Here is a 26,102-nt window from a genome sequence, read left to right on the forward strand (position 1 = left end):
ATCAAAGGGCAATGCTCCAACTACTATGCTATCCAGCCCCCCACCTTTCTCTTAAATAGACATACATATATATGCACACTCACATAATTGCAAATTAAGTTTTCTCTACCTTCTATTCTCAAATTCAGGAGTAACACAAATTGCTCTAAAAAGCACATTTAGTGAAATGAAATGTATCTTGGTCTACATGAAAATATTCTTTCTAACACTCTGTCTGGTACTTATAAATCTGGATCACCAGAAACAACTTATAATGACTTAAACAGTATACCAAACAAGAAATTCTGTGGAGTGAGGATTGGGATATAATGTCAACAGGTTTATTATTACTCTTCATATGGCTTAACCATCTGCTTTAGCTACTTCAATAATCTGATAAGACATCTGTAATGATAATGAGTAAAACTGTATTACACTACAGTCAAACAAAAACTGAGGCAGAATAAATATGACTTGATTGCTAGGAGAAACATTGACTTTCTTGACAATCAAAAAAGTTTTTTAAAAAACTTTTAAAAAGAGTGTTGGCTATCTACCTGTAGATCTGGCAACCAGCTGTTTTCCTATTACCAGAGAGGGTCTATATACCGTATTTTTCTTTAAGACGCTCCGGACTATAAGACGCACATTAGCTTTAGAGGAGGAAAACAAGAAAAAAAAATCTGCCTCTGCCTCCACCGCCCGTTCGCCATTGCCGCCCATTCTCCGCCACCGCCTGTCCGCTGCCTCCCATTTGTCGCTGCTGCAGCCCGTTCGCCATGGCCTATTTACCACCGCTGCTGTGGCTCGTTTGCTGTGGCCTGTTCTCCATCGATCACCACAAATGGGTGGTAGTCGCAATCCCTGCCATCTAGAACAGCTAATCGGAACCACACCAATCCCCTTCTTAGCTGGAGAAACATGTCCTTATATAAATGTGCATGGAGTTGTGTTTAGTGATGATGATGATAAAATGTGTTTGTTGTAGTTCATTCATATGTTTAACATATGAAAAACTTTAACAAAATAGATTTTGTTAATAGAACAAAATAGAGCTTTTCTGGTAGCACATACAAGACTTTTTGCCTATATAAAATGAATAAGCCACCATACAGCTACCAGCTTTCTACTCACCGTGCCAGAAGCAGTTTTGTGTTGCTATGAATATCCTCAATGTTGTTGTCCTTACGTTGCGCCTGAATCCCACAAGCTGACTAGAACTCCATCCAAGTGGCCAATGGGAGAGTGCCAAAGACAGCTTCCGGCCAGCATCCCTCTCTCTCTCTTCATCATTGCTCCACTGTCATTTTTGCAGCCAGTAAAAACAAAAGTCACTATACTGGGGAAAAAAAGAAACACTGAAATAGTGGGTCAGCTTTATGGAGTCTTAGTGATGAGGAGGAAAGAAGGCCAAGAAGCCAAGAAGTTGGAGAGTGTTACTCACCAAAGGAAAACAGTTTGCCTAACAACTTCAGAACAGTTGTCACAGCACAGTTGTGCTCTTGTGCAGCTACAGAGGTCAGTTGCAGAAAGCCAATAACACTGCGGGAAAGAGGCAGCATGGCACAGGGGTTAGACTGGGCAAGTATGACTGTGGAGGATGCCCTAAGACATCTGCCTTGTGCTTCATGCTACTTTGTGCTAGGCAAGGCCTTGCCTAGCACAAAGTAGCATGAAGCACAATAATTATATATAAATAATATATAATTATTTATTGCACTCAGATCACCCTGCTAACAACTTGCACACACACCATCCTTCTTGCTCTTTGTTTTATCAACCCTCAGTAATCTGCCATTTTTTTTATGTCTGTCAGCTGCTATGTAAGTAGGGAAGAAGGAAGGAAGGAAGGAAGGAAGGAAGGAAGGAAGGAAGGAAGGAAGGAAGGAAGGAAGGAAAGTAGGTAGGTCCAGGTACTAAAACAATACATTAGTATTACATGGCCACCAACGTATTGTACATTTCAATGACATGAAGAATAAGTGTATCTAATCTGCTTCTGTCTGTTTCTTTTGTTCTCATTAATGTATTTGCTCTCTGTTGCTGAAGTACCAGTATAAGTGGGACAGCAAGAAGATTGGTTCTGTATCTGGTGGTACCACAGTGGTAATGGTAGTAAAAGAGAGGCAGACAGAAGAAATAATTGACAAAAAGAACTGCCTCTTAATCTTCCAAATATCTCCTCTATGATCGTTGGAGAAGAAAGAATGGAATTAAATAGGGTAAAGAAAATAATTGGGAAACGAGGCGAAGCCACATGAAACCTTCTATTTTGGCCCTAGATTCAATCATCAGTCTGCAGAAGCTTTTTCTTGCAGGAGGGGGGCGGGATGTTAGGATGCTATTCTGAAAATAAATGTTTCCTGAATTATTTCAAAGGCAGGAGGTGAGCTGAGCAAAGAGAAGTACGGAATGACAAAAATGAGGGGAAGGGGGGGGGTGCAGACTAGAGGAGCTTCAGCTGACAAAGGAAGATCCGGGTTTTGTTCGAAATCTATGTCTCATGGTCATTGCACCTACTATCTGGAACGAGCTCCCCCCAGAGATACGGAGGATCCCGGATCTGCGCACCTTCCGCCGCGCTTTAAAGACCTTATTATTTCACCAGGCGGGCCTGGCCTAATTTTCTCCCTCTTTTATAAAAGATTTTTAATTTTTAAATATCTTTTAGTATTTTATACATTCAATTTTAAAATTGGTTTTAAATAGTTTGGGGTTTTAATTTGTCGGGGCCAAAATTATTTAATTTGATTTTAATTCTACTTTTAATTTTTGTATGTATGTGTTTTATTGTCTGGCTGTGCACCGCCCTGAGTCCTTCGGGAGTAGGGAGGTATAGAAATCAAATCAAATCAAATAAATAAATAAAATAAATTGTCAGCCATTCAGTCATGTCTGACCCATGGTCACTCTATAGATCAGCACTCACCATGCCCCTCTGTCTCACCACCTCCTTCGGATCTGCCATGGTCATCCTGGTATCATGCTTTATAGCAGTGGTCCCCAACCTTTCTGGCTTGGTGGCCCAATGGTGGTGGGCGGAAGAGGGGATGGTTCTGTGTAAGCAGTAGTCCAGTGGTGAAATCCAATTTTTTTTACTACTGATTCTGTGGGCGTGGCTTGGTGGGCGTGGTGTGGCTTGATGGGTGTGGCTTGGTGGGCATGGCAGGGGAAGGATACTGCAAAATCTCCATTCCCACCCCACTCTGGGGCCAGCCAGAGGTGGTATTTGCCAGTTCTCCAAACTATTCAAAATTTCCGCTACCGGTTCTCCAGAACCTGCTGGATTTCACCCCTGCAGTAGACGCATACGCACATGCACATCTCCATTTGCATGAGTGGGGGGTATGGACGCCTGCCGCTTGCACAAATGGAGCTTCACACATGAGCGCAAGCTCCTGCCACTCATGCAAGTGGAGCTGGGCATGTGCACATGTGTTTATCCACCACTGGTGCAGCCTGGTTCCAAATGGGCCATGGCCCACTAGTGGGCTGCACCCCAGAGATTGGGAATCCCTGCTTTATACTATCCAATCAGCAAATATTAAGGTGGCCCCTTCTCTTTTTTCCACTGATCACTCCCAGCATAATTGACTTTTTGAATGAGTCAGCTCTCAAGACATGACCAAAGTATGATAGCCTCTTTTTGGTGATCTTGGCTTCAAGTGGTATTTTTGGTGAAGTTTGGTCTAGAACTTTGATATTTGTGCTTTGTTTGTTCTTATCTCTGCCTAGCAGGATGCATTTTAAATCCCCTGCCTACCAACCATTCCAGCATTCCCAGTTGACCCTCCTCTGGCTTTAATTGGCCTTGGTTTAATATCTTCCACATCATCAGATATCTTGTAAGGTATTCAAAACCTTCTTGCTTCTCCACTGAGGTATTCAAGTCAGGAGCAACCTCTGCTCCAACTCTTCTTTTTTCGGCTTGCACAAAGATAATCCTCTACAATTGCTCTAAGAAGTATTTTAAGCGCCTCCCATCTTCCATTTCTCTTCTGTCATTTCTGATTCTGCCTGATGTTAGGGGTCCCTCCCCCCCCCCGTTTTCTTTTTTTGTACTTTAAATCTGTTCCTGTTTCTGCATTACGATTCCCCTTCCTCCCCCCATCAAAGTGTTTTCTTTAACAAGCCCATCAACTGCAACAGTCTGCATTCTTCAATTCTAAGTCACACATAAACCTTAAAGATGCTGTTTGTTCGGTGTTGACAGAAGCAGTCATCTATCCTAATTTACCTTCTTTCTCTGTTTTTATTAGAGCTGTGAGAGCGTGCATAAACCAAGTGGGAGGACAGTCTCACCAATCTCTTCCTTCCCCTCCCCCCCTTCACAGAATTTAAGCTTTCCCGGTTGCTGGAGTAGGATGATCTGTTATATTGGGGGTGGGGGTGGGGTGGGCAAATGGGAAGATATAGTAAATTTCATGGGACATTTTTGGTAATATCATTGGGAAACTTCTGCCCATCTATCATTCTAGTTTGTGTTAGATTTTATCCTCTTGCTTGAAAGTTTTAATAAAATTATATACGGAAGAAAAAAGATAGAAAGAAATATTGCTATTTGGAATGGGAAACACCACTGAGACAAACTCAGAGTTGCTAACCAGAACTCTTTACACAAACAAGAATAGAATAGAATGGAATGGAATGGAATGGAATGGAATGGAATGGAATGGAATGGAATAGAATAGAATAGAATAGAATAGAATAGAATAGAATAGAATAGAATAGAATAGAATAGAATAGAATTCTTTATTGGCCAAGTGTGATTGGACACACAAGGAATTTGTCTTGGTGCATACACTCTCAGTGTACATAAAAGAAAAGATACGTTCGTCAAGAATCATAAGGTACAACACTTAATGATAGTTATAGAGTACAAATAAGCAATCAAATCATATTAGGAAACAGTCAGTATAAATCGTAAGGATACCAGCAACAAGGTTACAGTCATACAGTCATAAGTGGAAGGAGGTGGGTGATAGGAACGTTGACAAGATTAATAGTAGTGCAGATTTAGTAAATAGTTTGACAGTGTTGAGGACATTATTTGTTTAGCAGAGTGATGGCTTTCGGGGGAAAAACTGTTCTTGTGTCTAGTTGTTCTGATGTGCAGTGCCCTATAGCGTTGCTTTGAGGGTAGGAGTTGAAACAGTTTATGTCCAGGATGTGAAGGGTCTGTAAATATTTTCACAGCCCTCTTTTTGACTTGTGCAGTATACAAGTCCCAATGCAAGGCAAGAACAGCAAGGCCTGGCAAAGACCTGAATAGAATTGGACAACAGGATCCTTGTATCCTGCTGTTCAATCATCCAGAGAAAGGTTTGCATTTATGGGACTGCTGGGAAGAGGACTGTGGATTTTCCCAAATCCATCTAATTCATTGTTACAAAACAGAATGCTGGACTGTATGAACCTTTAGCCTGGTTCAACAGGTCTCATCTTTGGTTCTTCGGTTATTTTGCTAAGATGATAGGTGCATGGGTCAAATGGGTTACATATGTGATGAATGCCCAGCTTTCCCAATCTAGCAATCGAGAGCAAAGTATTCAAATAAATAAAATAAGGCACTGTAGTTTTGATGTAGTGGCTAAGGCACCAGGTCAAGTTCAGTGATTGGACCAGTCCTTCTCTCCTTCAGTCCTAGCAAGCAGGCAAGGACAAACCACTTCCGAAAATTTTGCCAAGCAAAATTGGATTAGTCCAAGCAGTTGTCAGGAGTCAACACTGACTCAAAAGCACCAAAATAAATAAATAAATAAAATAACATTTTAACAAGTTTACTCGTTGCATAGATTTAAAAAGATCCAAAAAACTAAAAGGGCAAATGAAACTTCCAATGCTGGATGAGGGAGTGAGGCAAGAAGACATTAAAATAATAACTGCAAAAGTTATTATGATGAGTAATGCCTCCCATCCCAGGTCATACCACATTGGTGTCTCTCCCTGGAATCTCCTTTCACCATGTCAGCTGCAATAACAACGACTGTGCTTTCTTGGAGGGGAATCAAACAATTCCCTTTTTCCCCCTTTAGTATATAATAAGAAAGCTTTGCTATCCTAGACTAGTTTTTCTGGAATCAAAGTCTGGATTCCGAGCTTTGGTTTTCAATTTGCTGCCATTATATGACATTTTATGAAAAATGTTCCAACCCGTAATTATTTGTAAATATCATCATTTATGACTATTTTATTCATTATGCTTCTTACCTTTTAAAAAGGGTAACAAAGAAGTAATTATACCTCAGTCCCAACACAACCCCACAAATGCCAAAGAGTAATAAGTCCATTTTCACACATAATTTGCTTGTGGAGCAGTCAGACAAACTGATTAATACCTTGGTGGGCTTCATTGGGATGGGAAGTCCCCTCTTGGATCTGTGCCTGCCTGAGTTATGGTTTGGCATCAGCCACAAAACCCCAGATGAAAGAGAAGAGTGGTAATTGTCATCTGGACAGCTTTGATGACTTTCAGAGGCTGTATACCACAGGTAACCAGATATGAGATCTTCTGGTCAACGTTGAGCTCTGGAGACCTATCTTCTTGCTATGCAGTGGTTTCCTGCTTCATTTGCTTGATTCCATCACTGGGTCAACAGATGACTACCTGATTAGCTTTCCCCTGGGTGTGTTGAGTCTGGGGAACCTCAGATGTTCATGGCCATCATGACAACCAAGGATCTGTCTCAAATAACTGACGTTCTGACACATATTAGAAGGTTGCATATCAATTCTAGCTTTTTTCTCAGAGCAGTTGAGAATATGATCTGAAGATGGAGAATATTACTATTACTCTGTTGCAGTGGTGGGTTGCCCCCGGTTTGCACCGGTTCTATAGAATTGGCAGTAAAACCGGTAGGAGGCTCCGCCCACCGACCCCAATGTCATCAAAATGCTTCTGCGCTTGCGCAGAAGAATGTGCACGCGGTCCTGCTGCGAACTGGTAGTAAAGGTAAGTAGAACCCACCCCTGCTCTGTTGTCATTGTTAGATACCTTTTTGATAGCTTTTCACTTGCTAATGTTGCCTTTGTTCCTGCCAGACTCAGCCTAATATAGAATAATCCAGCAAAATTCAGTTCTTTATTTGCATACATCCAATGGACAGAATCTTGCCAGACTAAACCCTTACTACTTTCATCTTAATGGATATAACCTAAGGAGTGGCCATCCTAACTCTCTTTCTCTATCTCCTGTCCAGATCCAGGCTGTGCTGCCTCTAAACTGCTGCTTCCTTGTAGTCCACCACACCACATCCTCCTCCAGGGATGCCTTCCCTCACAGTTTCCCAATGCCCTTCCCAGCAGTGAGATAGGCTCTTTGGATTTCTCTGCATCAGGAGCTTGAACTCAAGAGGTTCCAGAGAAATTTTAGAGGTTTTCCTGAGGATCTGATAGGCTTCACCCTTGAGGCCATAGTTTCTCCCTTGAATGGGTAGTGACAAGGATCTTGGACTAGACTACTCTTAAGTATATTGGTCCTGTAGGGCTGCTTGGTTTTTCAAAGAACTCCAAGAGATGAAATGTCAGAATAGATGTTTAGAACATTATTGGAGGAAGATAAAGCGTCAATCTGACCTATCACATGTAAGAACCCAAAGTAGAGGTTATAACAAGAGCAGTGGTTATTTCCTATTTCATCTGTTGACAGCCAACTAATGACCATTTCTTCTTGGGGACTCATAGGCCTCAAAATTATCTTCTGGGCTGCTGTGAAGGCACTCTAGTAGATGATGTCACTCAGGTTCACTCAGATTGGATTTAATTGGGCTAGGCTGATTGAGGTAAGAGAGACAGACTATTGTTTGGTTAATTGGGAAGACTTCAATCAGATTAACAGATTAACAGAGTTGGAAGGGACCTTATAGGCCATCTAGTCCAACCCCCCCACTCAAGCAGGAGACCCTATACCATTTCTGACAAATGGCAGTCCAATCTTTTCTTGAAAGTCTCAAGTGATGAAGCTCCCACAACTTCTGAAGGCAAGCTGTTCCATTGGTTGATTGTTCTCATTGTCAGAAAGTTCCTCCTCATTTCTAGGTTGAAACTCTCCTTGGTCAGGAATCCTGTAACTGCTGAGGAAGTGAGCATGATCCTGAGCAGTATTAACTCAGCCCTCAGCCCTCAGTTTATCAGGCCCTCCTGGGTGGTGAAACCATTTGGATAGGTGAAATGCAGCAGGAAGTATCAAGGGACAGAGTGCTTCCATCAGCTTTGAAGGAGGTGGTATGACCTGCCTCAAAATAATGATACCTGGATCCAATTGTCCTGCACAATTTTCCTCCCATATTGAATCTCCTCTTCTGGAGGAAGGTTGTTAAGAAGGAATTTGGGCTGCATCGGCATAATGTCCTGGAAGAAGTAGGAACTTTTCAATTGAGTTTCATACCAGAACATAATATGGAGATGATTATACTTGTTAATGGCTTTGGTGGAACCAACATGAACCAGCATCAATCCTGGTCTTTTTTGACCTCTCAGTGGCTTTTGAGCAAATACTGAGCAAACATTGTATGGTTCTGACCAGATATGGGAAACATAGCATGTTCCAGTTAGTGTGGTAGTAGGGTACATCAAGTGCATAGGCTCTGATGGATGAGATGTCATAGGACGTAACACTTTTGCTTCTCTTTACATAGACTCCACATATCTATTGGTTTGGCATCATAAATATAGGGATGATAGTCAGTGGTGGGATTCAAGTAATTTAACAACTGGTTCTCTGCCCTAATGATTTCTTCCAACAACCAGTTTGCCAAACTGCTCAGAAAGTTAACAACCGGTTCTCCCAAAGTGGTGTGAACTGGCTGAATCCCACAACTGATGATAGTCACAAATTAAGATAAATATATGTGCCCCATGATAATATTGTAGATAAATTGATCATCAAGACCAAAGGTTTATTCTTCTAAGCTTTCTGGCTCATGCTCAACAGACCTCTGGTTGACTGACTAAGCAATGTTCTCAAGGTCTTGTTTCAGTGCTGGAGGCTGTGAATGTCTGTCTGGGAAGGACTAGGCTCAGGTCCCAGCCTAACAAGTGCTTGGGAAGCCTTTGCTCTTCTAATTCTAGCCCCACTCGAGTTGCCTTTAAGCAAGCTTCGAACACTCAGCTGCTTTCCCAGGTCTTGATTTAGAGTGTTTGGAGGACTTCTTCAAGCTGGGGAAATTGTAGGGGACTGGGTTTTTTCCCCCCTCAAGGTGACTGTTGCTCTTTTAATTTTTTTCATTTTAATCTCTGAAGCCACCCAAAGTCATTTTAGACTTGGGTGGCCTACACATTTGATAGTTAGACAGGCAAATAAGCAAACATTGCCCCACCCCATGGAAAAAGTGGGTTTCATTTGCTCTTGTCTTTCCCCCCCAATGAGATGCAAATATCATACAGCCCTATAACAGGTGTTTCTAGAACATAATTGTAGAGTCCCAATGGATCAGTAACGTTATAGCAGTTTCTCTAAGCCTACCTGTGTTCTTCTATGACACTGTAGATTTTCTAATCTAGTGAATGCTATTTTATAGACATCTTTGCTTATGTATTATGTCTTGGAGACAGTAATCTCAGAAACTAAGCCTTTGCAAATTACCTATCCATTATTGTGCTTAAACTGACCATTTATTAATGAAGTAAAAGGAAAAGGTGTTCATCCTTTTAGCCTTGATTGTTCCTAATCTCTGGTTCAAGGAGCGGAAAAGAAGTGGTCCCACTGAAAGCAATCACTGACTGCATCCACTGGAGCTGGCCCAGCTGAATGGGTGAGGTCTGATACTCAGGGAATGAGAGCCTTTATAAGCCCTAATTCACAGATTCTGAAATAATAAGCTGTTGTTTGAGATTTGCCCATTCCTCTTCCTTCTACTGCATTTTAGTAAATTGGATTAAAGCAGAGCTGAATATCTGGCACATGCCACTGCAGATATCACTATGAAATGATAAGTGTTTTCATTATGACTGAAGCATGCTTTGCAAAAATGGAGAATTCATACAGTCTCACGTATTGGCTCTTTAATTTTTATGCCTATGAAGTCTAGACTTAGGGAGAAATGCATAGCGGATTAGCATGTATTTCATTGATGCCATTATTTGGAACAATACAAAAAAAAGTCCTGTTTGGTTGTGTGGGCTTGTCGGTTATTTGCTAATTGTGGTTCCCCCTCCCCTCCACAGGTCAGGAATGTAACACTACCAGAATTGTTTTATGAATAATCTAATGAACAGCTTGCTTCTTTGTGCAGTTTATAACAACTCTAAAGACTAGAAGAGGAATGAAAATTTCCTTTAAAAAAGGTAGTTAGAACTCAATATAATACTTACAGTTCTCCTTGGGCTGCCAGCCACTCTTAATGGCACCTGTCAGTTGGGACAAAGGCTGTCAGCAATAAGCTTTGATGGAAAATATACACGGGACTTAATGAGCTGAAACAGCACTCCTATTTCATAGAGTGGGTGGGAGTTCGGTGTTTAACCACTCCAAATCCTTCTTGATGCAAGAGATTACCTGTTCAAATTCTGCTTAAGGGCTTCTAATGAAGGACAAACCACTGCCCTCCAAACAGTTTTCTTGAGTAGCTTATACTATTATGTTTGTTGATTTGTTTATTCAATTTCAACATTGTCCACCTCACCTAAGTGACTCTGGGCAGTTTGCAATACTAGGACATCCTTCTATAAGGATATTCAATATACAATGTAAGGTATGAAGCTAGCCTTTGCATTATTCATATGGAATTCTCTTTGAATGTGAATTAATTGCTTCAGATCTTGCTCTAAGGAGTAGCTGAAAACCAGTTTTCTCCTTCACTTTGTGACAACCTTTGAGATATATGATGTATCTTTTCCATCAACACGTATCAAGTACTTCAATTTTTCGGGATGGTATGAGGAGGGTAGGTAGGGAGTTAAAATAGAAAAGTTCCAATTTTTATAAGGTTTGGTTATTAGATCATCTTTATCATTTTTTTGCTGCAAGCGTTCTAATTTGTCAATATTTTTCTTATTTCAGCCAAACCAGAATAACATGGTACCATCAGTCCCTGCAATCTTAATACTGTATTTCTCTGATGCAAACTACATAGAATTACATTTAGGTTTTTTTTTATTATGTTATTATGTCATGTCTGAGTGCTTAGATTAGGAACTGACTGAACACTTTATGAGCTCTATGCAGTCTCCAGCCCATTTTTGTGGCTCATGAACCCGCAGAGCCTCAGTTCTGAAATTGCAGTTCTGAAATTGCAGTTTGCCACTGCAACAGTGGCAAACTTCAATTTTTCTGCAGCAATTTTTGCCTTTTGTTTTTAAAGTATTGCAATGCAGATTGGCGTATTACATCTCCTCTTGGATTAATGAACTGATTCAGGGTATCGTTGATATCCTAATAGTGTCCAAATTTCAACTCTAGTGATCTCCACAGCATCAACCAAGGCCATCAACCAAATGCCAATAGCTAGAACTAATCGGATGTATGCTATTGAGTTATATAAGTATTGGGCTTGGTTGAAGAGACCTGGGTTTATATAGTCCTTATATATGCTGACATTCAGTAGGATAACCTTGGATCGGTTGCTACTTTCACTCTGTCCTACATCAGGGGCGGATTTCAAAACCTGTCACCCCCGGTTCACTCATGGGTGCTCGTGCACACACGTGACACTTCTGCGCATGCGCAGAAGCATCCGGGGTGAACCGGTAGCAACCCACCACTGTCCTACATCATACTGTTGTTATAAAGATACTAAGGGCAATGGCAACTGCTGAGTGCATTGGATATTTCTTCATAATTATGATTTAAATGATTTCAAATTCCATACTTTTAAGAATTTCTAGAGGAAAATAATATTTGGGAGGTTTCTGAATGAAGCAACTGGATGATATGATGGAAAGAAAGAGACCCTGTAGGTCAGGGCTGTCAAACTCGGGGCCCATGGGCCGGATAGGTCACATGCTGTCCATGCCCATGCCCCATTTAGCAAAGGGGAAAAACGTCCTGATACATCATGTGACGACGTGAGTTTGACACTCCTGCTGTAGGTGCTTCAAAGCCTTTATTATTTATATCTCATGTTTTTAGACCATCCATTTCTCTTAAGGAAGGGCTCTAAATGGGATGTTTTGGAAAAATGCATGAGATAACAGCAAATCAAGCAAAGGGAATCTACTGCAAAGATAGTGCTTAAGCAAGATAACTGGATATCTCAGCTCAGATCAGGGGTGAACTGCTACCGCTTCGCTCCGATTCGAGCAAACCGGTAGTGATAAAAACTATCGCATGTGCAGTACATGCCAAAAGGAGGCTTGAAAAGATAAGTAGAACAGCGAGGGGGGGATCAGCTGTGGCGCGCAGTTTAGCTTTGCTAGAAAGCAGCAAATCCTGTTTTCTAGCAAAGCTAAACCGCGCGGCACAGGTGATCGTCAGATCATAGCTTTTTTAAACTACTGGTTTGCCTGAACTGGTAGCTTTTTAAATCTGCAGTGCATGTTTGGCACGCACTGTGCATGTGCATGCAGCATGCATTTGATGTGCATGCGTGCACACAGCACGCACTTGGCACAGCACGCAAATGCAGCCAGCGAAGCGGTAGCAAACCGGTTCAGATTTCAGCCCTGAAGAAATCCATCTTCAGTTATAGAATCAATTACATTTTTTCAGTCCAACTTGCGTCAAGGGCTGTTGGGGAGAAACTGGAAAAAGAAATGATAAATACACTGCCTGGAGCCTCAGAGAAAATTCAGAACATCAATTTATAAACCATTCTGCTCAAAATTTGTGTTAAGAAAAGAACTGAATGGAGCTCATTGTCTTTGCATGGAAACATACACTACATGAATGTACATATGTTATGCAAGCAACATATAAAGCAAGCATGGAGTTACTTCTATTGTTCAAAGTGACTTACTGGAAGAGACATCTTGTATAAACATTTCATTTAGTGCCTGAGAGAGGGAAGGAAAGCTAAATAATGAATTAAAAATGAATATCAATGTTTATTTGATTGAGTTGCATTGCTTCCTAGAGGGAATAGGTCTATTAATTTTTTTCATTGCCCATAGATGCTGTTGCATGTGCCTCACATGTCAAGTGGTTATACTAAATGACCAATTCCCAAAAACTCCCTTTCAACATTTCTTGGCATTTGAATAAATTCTTGTAGATAAGATCCATAAACTATACACATTACATCAGCAGGCAGGAGAAACAGTAGCATATAAGTCAGTCAAACTCTTCTCCCTTTTTCCTACTTCTGCATAACATAAAGGCTGGATTTGTAACAAGACAAATGCCTGCATTTCTATATATTTGAAATGCCCATAGAGATTCTGTGAGATCCAAGCATGATTCAACACAGGAATCCTTGAAATTCAGACCAATTGATGGTAACTGGAGATAGCACCTGGCTTTTCTCTATATTAGTCAACAGTCAAGAATAATATTGTGTTGGGAGGAACAGTGGTCAGATATGATTTGCAGATCCAGTGTCTGAATTTTGGCAGGGAATTTATAGTTGAAATAATCTTGAAAACTGAGCTTTTAATAAGTGTATGTGAAAGAGATCAACTGTCAGATTTGGGCTTGTCTCTGCTGAAACCAGCTGTGCTAATATCATTGAAAATATTAGGCAACTGTTGTGAGTTGTCCAAACCTCAGCTAAAAGTGGTTTTCTCCCAATAGACATAGTGTGAGAGTAATCACTGCCACCTTTGCAGCATTAGGATTAAATATCTTGACTTTTCTGTCATCCACTTTCCAACAAGTAACAAGAAAATAGGTTAACTCTTCTAAGTGAAAACATAAGCAGAATCTGTGACATTTCATTGAGTCACATAAATAAGAAATCAAATATTTCATGAGGAAACCTGTTCAAAATGAGCAGATGGATACAAAGTAAATGGAACCAAGATGGATCACTTCTGCATTTGTGTATTCTTGAAATGTTTTGTTTTGTTTTCCATTTTAGATGGAGTAATACAGCCTTCCTTGACTGGTCTTATGCTTTCATATGATGCCGTACAACCTTCCAGATGTTGATCTACAACTGGCAGAGTTCCCAATGGTCATGCTAGCTAAACATTGTGGAAGTTATAACGTAACACATTAGAAGGACGCATATTTGAATTTAGGCATGGATATCAGATAGCCAATGCTTGCAAGGCAGATCCAAGACCGATAGTAGGCAAAATGTTGCTAGTTTGGCCTGGTAGTAGTGGTTCAGCAACATCCAGATAAGTGAAGGATTAGATGAGAAGAGAGATAAATTCTTCTTTTGCTCAACTACAATTCAAGCAGTAGAAGCATCATAGTAGAACCACTCTATAATTCAGTCATCACTGTATTTTCAGCAACATATCTAGCTGAAATATATACTTACAGAGTTGCCAGGGAAAATATATATATATATTTTCTGGCAGTTTGATGGAAAGACTGTGCTATTGATGCTGCAATCATTTTCTCAGCACACCTCAACATTTCTGCACCTGGGAGGTACAGAAATACGGTAGCTGACAAGCTAATTGGTACTGGTGTCCAAGCTAAAATCATATTTTAATTACCCAGTAAGTGGTAACTGATTAGGACTGAAAAAGTGATACCTAGAAGTAAGGACAATGCCAGAAGTCTCAGCAACTTCTGACTATGGAAAACAACAGATAAAATATTGTTCATTTAAACTCTGAATTTCAGGCAAGAAGTTGATTGACTATGTGTCCTTGTTTATGTTGACTCTTAGCAACCACATAAACTTACTCCAGAATGATCTGTTCCCAATCTGGAACTTCAGATCTTCCAATTGTGCATATACTACCACTGTAATCAAGTCCATCCCCCTTGTTGGTCATCCTCTCTCTTCTACATTTCCCAGAATTATAGACTTCTCTAGAGAACTAGGTCTTTGCATAATGTGTTTAGAATATGATACTTTGAGCTTGGCCATTTGTACTCCAAGTGAGAACTCAGGATTAATTTGTTCTATCAGTATGATCTATCAGTTTGTTTTCTTGGCTATACATGGTATTCTCAGGAGTTGTCTCAAACATAAATTGGATCAATTCTATTTCCTTCAAAGTCCAACTTTAATTTCCATAGATGGTCACAGAGATAAACAGTGTCTGAATGACTCTGATCTTTGTAGATATGGAGATACATCACCAGATGTGTGTGTGTGTATCTTTCCCAAAGTCTCCACTGCTGTCCTATCAATTGCTAGTCTATGGAATATGTCTTGATTGCTAGTCTTTTTATTGTTGAAAGCCAATCCTAAAAAGACAAATATATCTGCCATGAAGGGAAAATGCCAGCCTACTTTTGAATAAGTTGGAGTAGCAAAGTATAAGTATCTGAAGACTTTTTACGTTTTGAGCATAAAGACCACTCTGAAGAAGAAGTTGAAGAAGAGGGAGGTGCCAGAGGATAACAAAAAGAAGTCTGTAGAGAAAACACTTGCTAGATTATTCTTGTTGGGCTTGTACAAACAAAGACTCCTACTCTTCTCTGCAGGTGGTCTTGATACATTTTATTGTCCAGGAAGAGAAAAGAGTTGGTTCCTTAAACTGGAGACCTTCCTCATAGGGAAGGAAGGGGGTCAGAGACTACACAAGTAAGGAGTTGCTTCTATGCTCAGAATTGAAGTTGGAAGGCTGGTTGAGATTGTTGGTATACATTGTAAAAGGAGAATAAGTCTCAAACCGCTGGATCAGTTTAACTCCTTCTTGGTTAGGCATTTTAGTTTGAATGTTACCTGGAGATGTTCTGAGATTTTCATTTTCCTAAGCACAGTTTGACTCGATTGATAGAATTTAAAGACCTTTCTAATAAACCCTGTATTGATTTCTTGTTGGCATTATTTATTGTGCATCAAAAATAATTTTTCTTCTTTCTTTTCTAAAACCAGTTTGAACATCTGGCAATTCTCTTTCCGTGTAAGACCCTAATATGCATTTGATGATTTCAAGCATTTTTTTTTTGCTAGTCTGTGTAATTAAGGATATTGTATAATAGTTTGTACACTTGTCAAGTTTCCTTTTTAACTTGATATTTAAACTGATTTCTTTCAATCTTTGGGCCACTATATCATTCTTCAGATTTGCTGGCATAGTTTTATTACAACCTTTTCTGATTTGGCTTCTGTGACTTGCCTTAATTATTTAACTATACCATCAATATCTATAGCCTTCTGATTTGGTGTTGATTTTACTTCATTTTCTAATACTAGACATTTTTATAAATAGAAACTATCTTCAAGGTATCTTGGATGTTGTACAGACTTACTCCTTCCATCATTATTAGTCTTTGAAATCAGTTACTAGTACACTAGCTTAAGTTGTAAAAATAAAGATGGGATATAATCAAAATAATAGTAATCATCACTACCTGTGTCCTGGTATACTTCAATATACCAATTTAAGGTTCTTACTTTAGAGATTTTGGAAGACTTCCCTTGTTTTCTGTCAGTTTTCATCTTTTATATCTTTACAATATCACAGTAATATTGCTTCTTGCTCTTCTGTACGTTATCTGAAATTCTTTGTTAAGTTTCTTCCTGAGATCTTTTTCTTTCTTGGCTTTGGCTTCTCTTCTTGGCAATTTCCACTATCTGTTTTGACATCCAGTTTGTTTTCTTCTGTTTCTTGGTCTTTGACAATCTCTTTTCACATTCTTCCTTAACAACTTCTTTGATTTCATTCCATGATTCCTCTGGTTCCCTATCAATAAGGTTCAGGACTTATTAAAGTGATTGTTAGTGTTAACCTTGAAGAGATTAAGTATATGTTCATGAACTATCATGGAAACTGATTGGCTGATTTGGCTTTTTAGTTTGACTTGGAATTTACAAATGAGTGGTGCATGGTCTGTTCCATAGTTGATCACTGGCCATGTCTTTGTTATTACAATTGAACTGTTCCATGCCCTCTACCCAGCATATAGTCAGTTTAATTTCCGTGTACTCTTTCTGGTAATGTTCATGTATATAGACATTGTTTTGATTGAAGGCTGTGTTAGCACTAGATTGGCAGAAACTAATAAATCATCATTCTCCTTCATTTCTGTTTGCTAGGCCAGCCAAATGCATTTCTCTCCTTAACATTTCCAACTTGTGATCCACAAGCAGCACATCTTGCTTGCCTGTTATGCTGATTTCAGATTGAGTTTGATTGCAAAACTTGTCAATGTCTTCTCCTTCTGCAACAGTGGTTGGACCATAAACCTGAATTGGATAATAAAGTTTTGTCCATGACATTTAACTTATTTTATTTATTTATTTATTTACTTACTTACTTACTTACTTACTTACTTACTTATTTATTTATTTATTTATTTATTTATTTATTTATTTATTTATTTATTTGATTTATATGCTGCCCTTCTCCGGAGAATCAGGGCGGCTTACAATGCGTTAAGCAATAGCCTTCATACTTTTGTATATACCTGCTTAGTAGGGCTTTCTCCCCCTCCAAGCAGTGTTTTTTTTTTATACAAAGTCAGCTTACACCCCGGGCCACCCCAATGATGCCCTTGAAGTGATGTCCCGGTGCCTGGAAGCCGTATGGATCTGGATGGGGAGGAACAAGCTCAGACTTAACCCTTCCAAGACTGAATGGCTGTGGTTTCCGGCATCCCGTCATAGTCAGTTGACTCCATGACTGACTATTGGGGGTGAGATCTTGACCCCCTCAGAGAGGGCTCACAACTTGGGCATCCTCCTGGACTCGCAGCTGTCCTTAGAAGACCATCTGACGGCTGTGGCCAGGGGGGCTTTTTATCAGGTTCTCCTGATTTACCAGTTGCGTCCCTTTCTGGATCGGGACTCCTTACGCACAGTCACTCACGCCCTCGTCACTTCCCGTCTGGACTATTGTAACGCTCTCTACATGGGGCTCCCCTTGAAGAGCACCCAGAGGCTCCAACTGGTCCAGAATGCAGCCACGCGGGTAATTATGGGAGCGACTTGGTGCTCCCATGTAACACCACTCCTGCATGAGCTGCACTGGCTCTTGGTGGTCTTCCGGGTGCGATTCAAGATGTTGGTTGCCACCTTTAAAGCGCTCCATGGCATGGGCCTTGGGTATCTACGAGACTGCCTTCTGCCACCGATAGTCTCCCATCGACCAGTATGCTCCCACAGAGAGGGGCTCCTCCGGGTGCCGTCAGCTAGACAAGTCAGCTGATGACCCCCAGGGGGAGAGCATTCTCTGTGGGGGCCCCCACCCTCTGGAATGAGCTGCCCCCGGAGATTCATAGGATTCCCAACCTGCGTACCTTTCGTTGCGCCCTAAAAACATTACTATTCCAACAAGCAGGGCTGGCCTAAATAATAATAATATTTTTACTATTTTAATGGGTTGTTTTATTAGAATTTTTGGCCGATTGATTTAATTGTTTTAAATTGTTTTTAAACTGTCATGGTTTTATTTCTGGCTGTACACCGCCCTGAGTCCTTCGGGAGAAGGGCGGTATAGAAATTTAATTAAATAAATAAAAATATAAATAAATAAATAAATAAATAAATAAATAAATAAATAAATAAATAAATAAACAAATAAATAAATAAATATTGTCCCCACAAACTGGGTCCTCATTTTACCTACCTCGAAAGGATGGAAGGCTCACTCAACCTTGAGCCTGGTGAGATTTGGACTTGCAGTAATTGCAGGCAGCTGGTGTTATTTAACAGCACTTTAGTCTGCTGCGCCACCAAGGCTATTATTTGATCATTGGCTGCAAACACTTTCTTTACAATATCTTTCATGACTATGAAAGTAACATTACCACTTTTTCATGTTCTAAGAAGTAAACAAGAAGATTGTCTGACTGCCTATCCAATTCTGGTCCATTTCAATCCCCTAATGTCAACGTGCAGTCAATTCATTTCATCTTTCGCTATGTTAAAGTTTCCTATGTTGGCAAGGAGAAAATAAATAAACAATGCAAAGAAGACAAGAATAATAATCAAATGACTGGAACAAGAGATGTATTAAAGAAAATTACAGAAATCAAAGAAAACGTTTATGCAAACGTGAGCATGAAAAATTCAAGGAAAGGCATACTGGGGAAAGAAAATATAAATAAGAGGTAGTAAGCATGTACAGAAAAACTGTACATAATTACTTCCAAATCAAGGCTATGTACAAAGGTTTGATCACTGAACTAGAACCAGGCATTCTGGAAAGTGACACTCTTGAAAATATTGCTAACAACAAAGCCACAGGAATTGATGAAATATCTGTTTGAGACCTGTTTCAAATTTTAAAAAGGATGCAGTCAAAATGCTGGGTATATTTTGTAAGCAAGAATGGAAAACACATCAGTGACCTAGAGACTAGAAAAATCCATCTATATTTCAAAAAGAAAAAAGAAAAGAAACTTGGGCAATTGTAAAGAATACTACTGAAGAGTTACACTTATCTCGTATGCCCATAAGATAATTTTGCAGTTTAGGACTTTAATGATATATGGAATGAGGACTACCAGATGTATACATTGGACTCAGGGTATTCCAAGATGCCTGCAGTCACATCATTCATATGTGATGAATTATGGTAAAAGTCAGGGTATTCCAAAAGGAACTGTATTTTAACTTTATGGGTTATATAAAGACTTGATTGTGCAGATACAACAAATGATCAATAGCCCTTATCAGGTCACCTTGTCTGCCCACTTGCATAATGATCAAGAAGTTACAAAACAGACTACAGACCAATTAAGGTTACTTTGGAAAGGAGTGTACCAAGATTGTAATTAGTACAAATTAAATGTATCTCTTTATGATGCGTTGTGAATAATATACGTTAAAATACTACATCTTTGTACATTTTATTCATTTTTGATTTATAGAGGTTTGGTTGTACATGAGCCAGAAATCTCTGGATGTATGTGTGTGTTTATTATATATATAATATATATATAAAATTTCACAGACAAACCAAATCCACGGTAGAATAAATCTCTGAGACCATAAATGAAAAGTATGAGAAAAATTCTTTGTCCATAGCTGTGGGACTTATAGGTCAACAGTGCATTGTCATCAATCATGGCATTGTTCCTCAACTCTATCCTTTCAGATTTGCAGGGATTCAATCCCAATTAGTACTGCCACACTGGCTGACAATGATGAAGCAATCGTCCATTACATTTAGAGAAGATCAGGTTAGAGAAGTCTTACATAGAAGAGTAAATATTGTTCATAATATTAATTTATTTCCTGGAAAGATTGCTCGATCCACTAAGCAATTTGGGGGGAACCTATGGAAACCTCCCTTGAAATTAAAATTTGTGTAGCAGCAATATTTATTTATTTATTTATTAGTTTGATTTATATGTCCCCCTTCACCGGAGACTCAGGGCGGCTTACAATGCTTTTAAGCAATAGCCTTCATACTTTTTTGTATATACCTGCTTAGTAGGGCTTTTGGCCCCCAAGCGGTGTTCTATTTTATACAAAGTCAGCTTATTGCCCCCACAAACCGGGTCCTCATTTTACCTACCTCGGAAGGACAGAAGGCTGAGTCAACCTTGAGCCTGGTGAGAATTGAACTCGCAGTAATTGCAGGCAGCTGGCAGCTAAATACTACTTTAACAGTAGTTTAGTCCACTGCACCACCAGGCTCCTTACTTGGCAACTCTCAGCTTTTCCTATTTCTAATACTAATTAGTTCTCAAAGAAATTGCATTGAACATAAGAGCATCCCATAGTGTGCCTTAAAAGAAAAGTAGCTGTTTCTGTGCAGAAGCTAAACTCATAATGGCCCTTATGATATAGGATTCTGAAATATTTAATACAGCTTTAATCCATGCCATAAAAAAATAAGAGTGACCTCTTGTGGCCAGCTCAAAAAGATGTCAGTTCTACTTTATCTCATGAATCAGGTTGCTTACATGGTAAAATGTTCTTTTATGGTTTCTGCTTTATAGGTTTTATAAATATGTTATATATTATTACACTCTCCTTACATGTTTGTTATCTTACTTAGATGACTTTTCCATCAAAACTCAAGTCTACAGAGCTAAAAAGAATAGTATTAAATGTGAGGCAGTTTAAACTGTTTTCATATAGAACAAAGTAATAGAGGAAATACATTCAGGGACGACTCAGAGACGACTCACACCCTGGGCAGCCCTTCTTTACTCTCCTACCATCTGGAAGGAGATATAGAAGCATAGGCAGCCGCACAAACAGGCCGAAGAACAGTTTTTATCTGTGGGCTGTCAAACTCCTGAATGAAAAATAACTCTACAACAACATAGCATGATTGACTTGAGAGGTTCAACATGGCGCAATAGGACTGAGTGTTTGTAGGATTCACTGGGCTAGGGATTTTCTTTTTGTCTTTCACTGTGAGTTGTATTGTGTTGGGGGGGGGTGCACGAAGGGAGGCTCAGCCAATCTCATTGTACACATGTTGTGCATTGACAATAAAGGTTTGAATTGAATTGAAGGTAAACAAATGCAATACAAGTAGTTCAGTTTCCCCATCCCTTTAAATCACATAATGAGAAATGTAGGATTGTTTTTCCCCTTAAAACATATTCATTGAAGTTATATTTATGAGAATAAAAAAGGTAAGGAGCTGGCCAATTTGTTTGTCCCCCTTATTATTGTCCATTCTGACTGGTAGACAGTTTTCCAAAGACTCAGAGAAAAGATTCTCCCAGCACCTGCTATCTGTTCTTCTATTTGGAAAGGTCAGGAAGTTTGACTTGGGATTTTCTGATTACCAGCATTCTCCAAAGAATAGATGATTTTAGACCAAATCCCACATTTCTGGGACTTTAAAATGAAGATATGTTCAAGAGACTTTATTTTTTTCATTGTATACTATGAACAGATGCTGATATTTCTTGAACTTGATAAGAAATTGTGTAGATCAATAGTTTCAGCCAGCTTTGCATTTTCTTTGCCTTGTTTAACAGTTGGGGCAAGAAAAATATTACTTAAGCATTATTGGAGCATAATTAAGTATTAACTATAATTAATTAACCAAGAATACACATCTGTGGATTTAGGCTGCTGTCCGTCAAAATAATAGCAATAGCAATTAGACTTATATACAGCTTTACAATGCTTTACAGCCCTCTCTAAGCGGTTTACAGAGTCATCATATTGCCCCAACAATCTGGGTCCTCATTTTACCGAAATGGAAGGATGAAATCGGAAGGATGGAAGGCTGAGTCAACTTTGAGCTGGTGAGATTTGAACTGCCAAACTGCTGGCAGCCAGCAGAAGTAGCCTGCAGTACTGCATTCTAACCACTATGCCACTACGGCTCATAATGCTTATAGTTTGATTTATTATTATACTACAGTTCTTTTTTTTTTTTTAACAATCCTGTAATCCCTTAATTTGGGGTAGAGCCGAGATGACTGAATGGAGCTGAACATTTACTGGCCAGATGCCCTTCCAATACCTACATGGAGTTTGTAGTAATATTTTCTGTTTATACCCCACTGCCGCTACCTAGGATTGAACTCTTAACCTCCGAGTGGGAGGCGAGTGTTTTCACCACTAGGCCACCACACTGCTCATTATACTATAGTTCATTTGTGCTACTCTCAATGTAAGATACTCTCAATCTTACATGGGAAAAGACCCAAATACACCAAAACTTGCATACCTCTACCCGTGAAAATCTACAAAAACAAATATGTGTGTATGTATACACACACACACAATAAACTTTCCTGTCTTTCCATTTCTGTCCTTTCCAGGTGAGACAGAACAAACAGAATAAATAACCAAACAAATAGCAAAATCATAGATCCAGCAATACAATCTAATCCTCAGAAGTAGTTACCTGCTATAACTACTTCATTTCTTCCTATTTAACTTTTGTATCCCTCAACTGCATCAAAACTTAGTTTCAGTTAATATTTCATATCTGAGATTTCAATGCATTCTTTAAGTCAAATGTTCAGGATCAGAAGGGTTCATTTAGCTTCACTAACATCTAGCATGAAGTTACTACAGTGCTGAAAAATAGCCACATGTCCATTGAACCCCAGTCTTCCCAAAGGGGAAAAGCACAAGTGGACCATATTTTGATGAATTTTCTGTTAGAATGCAAAAGAGAATAAATGAAAAAAAGAAAGCAGGTATTTTGGAACATATGATCATAAATGGCTAATTTGAGAGACAGAGGAGTGGACTGAATAAATATAGAAGGGATTTATTATAAAATTCTTTAGTGTTGTTGGCAACAGAATCAAATTGCTGGGCAACCTTATATCACCAAAATCCAGGAAATAGCACAAACACCAAACCACGATATTTTCAATGACAATAATGAGAGACGCTTTAGCATTTGGTTGGCATAGCCACAAACAGCACATGTTGGCATGTTCAGGAGCCCGAATGATAGATTTGCTGTTCGACACTTATAATTATTTAATCAACTCCAGATTGTGGAACCTGGAGGAATATCAGGCATCTTTGTAAAAGAAGCAAAAAAGGAAAACGAAACCAGAATATCTTCATAAGGATGGAGTATATTGTTCCCCTGGGTGTTTTCTGTCCCGCATGTGAAATTCTGCATTTTATTTTCTTTCTTTGGGTGATCTTTGGGGTTTGATACGGTAATGTACGTTAAATGTTAATGAAAAAAGGGGTGAAAAAAGAAAGAAAGCTTGGCAACTGTTGCTGTATCTAAATGTATTTTTTTTTTTTTTTGCAGAGTAAATGAAACACTCCAAAAGAACATTACTCTTTTTAAACAAGGAGCTTGTAAGTCTCACAAGAAAAACACAAAACAAAACACAAGCAAGTTGTTTCAGATTTCCCAGGCTTATATTTCATTACTGCAGTGGTGTATTATAGCACTTTTCATCCTCTCTCTTTAAATATAACAGATATGTCCTTTCGGAAATAAATAACGACAGTACTGTATATTTTCCATTTTATAACAAACAGGAGAATTTGCACATCTGTTCTGCTCTGAAGCCAGGCTTCTCATCGCCATGATATTCCATTTAAGAACACTTCAATGGAGAACAGTAGGGTTTGTTTTTTTCTTAAGAAAAGGCAAATATATATTTTAAATGTCAAAAATATTGTGTGAAAAACAAAAACAAATTGGCAAATTACATTAATGTTGGATATATTCCCAGAATTTTAGAGAAACAGATAATGATTTCTTTGTCTATATTCTCAGTTAATATTAATATTAGTACATAATACCAAACATTAAGCATTTTTATTATGAATCTCCATCACCTATTAAAATTACTGAGATTTCAAAATACATAAAAATCTGTGAACGTAATGACCTTTCAGGTAAAATCCTAAAAATAATGAACTGTATAGTATAGTTCACAAAATATATTTACAAGATATTTTCTGCCAAATTCTCAAAATTGAGTTTTCATGAATTAAATATAATTTATGTGTCCATATTTAACTTCATACTTGCAATTTAGTTAAGCAACAGTTAATGATAACTGATCATGATCAATTTTGGATACTTATTTTTTTATGGATTGAATTAGGAAAAAGACTTTCGGCAAATGCTGAAAATAAGCATACTGCTAATGCATTTAACTTTTATTTATTGTATTGCTTTAAATAGTGACAAAAATAAATGTAAAATAAAAATAAAAATTCATATATTGGCAAAGAAAAGAAATTTTAAGGAGGGCTTTTAAAAGAAAGCAAAAAAAACAAAGGAAAAAGAAAAAATAATATATAATTTTAACAATAGGTACAGTTATTTTACATTAAATTATTTGTAAAAATTTAAGTATTTAACTTTTTAACAGTTTAATATTTTATGCAATTAAAAAAAATATTCCAAGTAGTTTTTTTTGGTTTAATAAATAATTTGCTTGCATTATCTTTTTAATAGATCTCATTCTACATTCATTTATAGCTGTTTCACAAGACTGCATATTTCTCTAATAGTTATTTCCATTTGCAGTTTTTAATTATAATATCATATAAGTCACAGACTAATTCCAGATATTAAACGAAAGCAGTGAAACAGTGGTCATTGTAATTCATGTTAAAAACTGATCTGAAAATTTAGGGATTTCATACTTAAATGCTCTAATGGAGTTTCCCACAAGAACATAATATTAATTTTGTACGGTAGTTATAATATTTTGTATGGTAGTTTAAATATTTGGATAATAAAAATGTTCTGGCACAATGTACAAAATCAAGTATAATTTTGCAGTTACATAAATCAGTGAGCCGTTCACTAGCATACAATTGACATGTAGTCACACAATAAGATCAAATTTTGCCCATTCACGCAGAAAATAATTGACAATATACACTTATAGCACATGTTTTAAACAAGCCTATACAAGAATACATTCCATATCTGAGTTAAACTAATTACCAAATAAATTTTTAGGTAGAATGCTTTTTCAGCTAAATCTGTTTTTTAATGATATCCTTGCATCTGAATATAATTATGTATAGACAGATATAATTATATATAGATAGTTCACTTAATTGTGGAAAAAAACACTATTTAAATAAATAATGATCTTCAGTGAATAGTTCTGATCTTGTTATTTGGAAGTTCTTATTAACTCTTTGTTATCCTTGAACCTAATTTCTTATGTTTTCCCTATTCATTTCCAAGTTTTAATAACTCCCATTCAAATGTACAGGTTCAGGCTGGTTTGCTTATGCTCAGTGCTAGGAATATTCTCAATATTTATATTCGGGATATTTCCCCTAGGTTTTAATGCAAATATTGTTTCTGCTTCTGAAAAGGATTTCATCTCAAATAATTTAGAACTCCTTTCTACAGCACTAAATCTGATCGGTATTCTGTATCTGAGCATGTTCAGAAAATAATAGTGTTTTTTTTTTACAACATACTATTTGAAATAAATGAATGACGTAAGAAGAAATCCTCAAAGAATAAGGTTAATTCATAAAGTTATCTAATAACCAGCCTACGTCTACCTAATTATCAAGACCAATCAACTTTAGTCAGGATGACTAGCAGAGATGACTAGCAGTGATAGCGAATTATAAAGCATCAACATCTGGAGAGTTTCAGGTTGCTCATCCTGTTCTTTAAAAATGCAAATAGGAAGGGAAAAAAGAAAAGCAGACCGAAAACCCCAAACACCAAGTCTACTAATGTGGACTCAGGATCTTTTTTTAAAGTAATGATTCTTCACATTG

General features: G+C 38.3%; 1 long non-coding RNA gene across 1 annotated transcript in view; it reads right to left on the bottom strand.

The window, feature by feature from the left end:
• Nucleotides 1–12,698: 12,698 nt before the first annotated feature.
• Nucleotides 12,699–26,102, bottom strand: part of LOC117677040 (uncharacterized) — a 33,780-nt gene continuing 20,376 nt past the window's right edge. Inside the window, exon 2 of the long non-coding RNA XR_015732663.1 lies at nt 12,699–17,174. This is a non-coding gene — a long non-coding RNA (uncharacterized LOC117677040). The remainder of the gene's footprint in view (nt 17,175–26,102) is intronic.

The sequence above is a fragment of the Pantherophis guttatus genome, chromosome 2, assembly GCF_059756535.1.
Source record: "Pantherophis guttatus breed Tessera chromosome 2, ASM5975653v1, whole genome shotgun sequence".
Taxonomy (NCBI): domain Eukaryota; kingdom Metazoa; phylum Chordata; class Lepidosauria; order Squamata; family Colubridae; genus Pantherophis; species Pantherophis guttatus.